Here is a 3,352-nt window from a genome sequence, read left to right on the forward strand (position 1 = left end):
AGAAGATAGGGAAGGCGAGGTGGGCAGGAACCTCCCTGGAGTCCCCGTCTCCATCCACAGCAAATCAACCAGGAAATCAATTCACCATTCATGCATGCATGTTATCACACACACACACAGACATGCATGCACACACACACACACACAGACATGCATGCATAGTTTCTCACCTCCCCACCACACATGCACACACACACACTCACCCGAACACACACACATACACAAATGCAAGCAGAAATACAGAGACAGACACACACATACACGTGCACACACAAAGACACATAAACACTAGGGAGAACCTGGTTGTCATCTCAAGAGTTGTTATGTCTGGCCCATCCTGCCCACTCACCTGTAACCTTGGGTGCTGTCTCCCAGCTCATGAAGGATTTCTGAAGCCATCAAACAGGATGTTACTGTGTGATCTTAAACACTCAGACAGCTCCTCACTCTGATCTTCCTTCTTGGTCCCCTTGGTCCTGTGATAAAGCAGTGTCCTGTTGGTTTTCACTGCAGCAAAAAAGAACCCTCTCCCCTTGGGCAGAACTCCTGGGCCACCAGAGCACACCCCTCTGCTCTTTGCTGTCAGAGCATCTTGATCTGCAGGGTGGGAGGAACTGCCCCAACCCCTAAAAAGGAACCATTTATTGACCCCCTCATCCACCATGATGTCAACGTCTGTTTTGTCTTCTCTGTAAGCCCTTGGCTGTGGATCCCAAGCTGTGTGCCAAGGAGCTCAGGGCACAAATTCACTGTAAGCAATCCCTCTGGGCTTACTGAACTATTTGAAAGATGAGAAGTGCTATCTTCTGGACACTGCTAGGAAGTACTACTCCAAGGTATTTTATAGTTTCATCATTAGACTATGCAACATTGCTTTAGATGTCATGGTATTTTTACAATCTATGATTTCAACAGTTGCTGTGATAAAAAAAAATGAACCCCTGCAAAAATTGGTATGAAATAAGAAATGATGGTGGCTGTGCCCAATCTGCTTCCAAGGTTTGAGAAGTTGCTCAATGCCCAGCAGACACACATGTCAATTAGTAAACACTTGTGCTTATTTAAGAATGAAATAGGGGCAATTCATGTGGAGGTCAGAGTAGAAACAGGTGTGAGAGGATCCAGCAGAAGAAAATATGGCTGCCAAAGAGTTCGAGCCCATTGGCAAGTTTGGCCTGGCCTTGGCTGTTGCAGGAGGTGTGGTGAACTCTGCCTTATATAATGTGGATGCTGGGCACAGAGCTGTCATCTTTGACCCATTCCGTGGAGTACAGGACATTGTGGTAGGGAAAGGACTCACTTTCTCCTTCCATGGGTACAGAAACCAATGATCTTTGACTGCCATTTTCGACCATGTACTATGCCAGTCAACACTGGTAGCAAACATTTACAGAATGTCAACATCACACTGCACATCCTCTTCTGGCCCATTGCTAGCCAGCTTTCTCCCATCTTCACCAGCATCGGAGAGGACTATGATGAGCTTGTGCTGCTGTCCATCAGGACCGAGATCCTCAAGTTAGTGGTGGCTCACTTTGTTGCTGAACTAATCACCCAGAGAGAGCTGGTCTCCAGGCAGGTGAGTGACGACCATACAGAGTGAGCAGTCATCTTTGGGCTTATCCTGGACGAAGTGTCCTGGACCCATCTGACCTTCAGGAAGGAGTTCACAGAAGCAATGGAAGCCAAACTTGTGGCTCAGCAGGAAGCAGAGAGGGCCAGATTTGTGGTGGGAAAGGCTGAGCAGCAGAAAAAGGCAGCCATCATCTCTGCAGAGGGTGACTCCAAGGAAGCTGAGCTGATTGCCAACTCACTGGCCACCGCAGGGGACGGCCTGATGGAACCTTGCAAGCTGGAAGCTGTGGAGGACACCGCGTACCAGCTCTCACTCTCTTGGAACATCACCTACCTGCCGGCGGCGCAGTCCATGCTCCTCCAGCTGCCCCAGTGAGAGCCCACCCTGCCTGCGCCTCCCTGGGTCAACTGGCCACCGACCCGATGATTCTTAACACTGCTTTCCTTCTACCTCTTTCCTGGAAATCACTGTGAAATTTCATGATTGGCTTAAAGTGAAGAAAATAAAGGTAAAATCACTTCAGATCTCTAATTAGTCTATCAAATGAAACTCATTCTTCTCACATCCATCACTTTTTCATCTATCTCCCTACCAAAAATTGCCAAGTGCCTATGCAAACTGACTTTAGGTCCCAATTCGGGGCCTGCTGGAGCTCTGGCCTGGGCACCAGCAGTTGGCAGCACACAGCCAGGACAGGACAGTGGGTGACGGACTGGGGAACACAGGTGTCTGCCTGGGCCCACATGTGGCCTCCATCCTGTTGCTGATGGAAGATTTGCAGACGAGGGCACACGTGGCTGAACTGAGAAGGCAGGCCTCCATCTTCCCAGTGGTTCCTGCACAGATGCTGCTGAAGAGAGATGCCGGGGAGGGGCAGAAAGGATGTGGTCCCTCTCTTACTGTAAGGCCAATTCTCTCGAACTGTGCAACCAGCAGAAGCAGGTGTGTGTGAACTGGACACAGATGGAAGAATCTGCCCCTGTTGAGGTGGGTGGGCCTGATTGTTGCCCCCCAGGGTCCTAAAACTTGGATGGACTTGGACAGTGAGGAGGCCTGGACTGAGATGTGAGTCCTGTCGAAGACTTCCTCTCTATCCCCCACCTTGGTCCCTTTCACATACCCAATGGAATTCCAACTTGAAGGATTGTATACTGTTGGGGTTAGATGTGCTGCCAAGGATATGTCTGACCTGCGTTCCTGGCTCCCTCGTTCAGAGACTGCCCTTCTCAAGGACTCTGTGCCTGCTCTGGGAAGGAAACAACTGTGGGAAGGAAACAAATGTGTATAAACTGCTGTCAATTAATGATCCCCGGCCCTTTCAGCTCAAAAATTTAAAAAAATGAAATAAACATACCACTTTTTCAATTCATGTGAAATATTTTCTTAAATCATGATTAAATTGCTTGGTGATAAATAGATTGTTTGGTCCTAATTACTTACAAAATATGTTCTCCGGTATTTCTTTTTTGTTTATTTTGTTTTGCTTTTTTGAGAGAGTCTCGCTCCGTCCCCAGGTTGGAGTGCAGTGGCACAATCTCGGCTCAGTGCAACCTCTATCTCCTGGATTCAAGTGATTTTCCTGCCTCAGCCTCCTGAGTGTGACTACAGGAACGCCTCACCATGCCCAGCTAATTTTTGTACTTTTAGTAAAGACAGGGTTTCACCATGTTGGCCAGGATGTTCTTGATCTCCTGACCTCGTGATCCACTCACCTTGGCCTCCCAAAGTGCTGGGATTACAGATGTGAGCCACCACACCCAGACTTTCTGGATTTTC

At 48.5% G+C, this 3,352-nt stretch overlaps 1 pseudogene; it reads left to right on the forward strand.

Annotated features, from left to right (window-relative positions):
• Positions 1-1,136: 1,136 nt before the first annotated feature.
• LOC108539142 (prohibitin pseudogene) lies at positions 1,137-1,951 on the forward strand (annotated as a pseudogene).
• Positions 1,952-3,352: the final 1,401 nt, after the last annotated feature.

Source organism: Rhinopithecus bieti, unplaced genomic scaffold (assembly GCF_001698545.2).
Source record: "Rhinopithecus bieti isolate Rb0 unplaced genomic scaffold, ASM169854v2 scaffold_16097, whole genome shotgun sequence".
Lineage (NCBI taxonomy): Eukaryota > Metazoa > Chordata > Mammalia > Primates > Cercopithecidae > Rhinopithecus > Rhinopithecus bieti.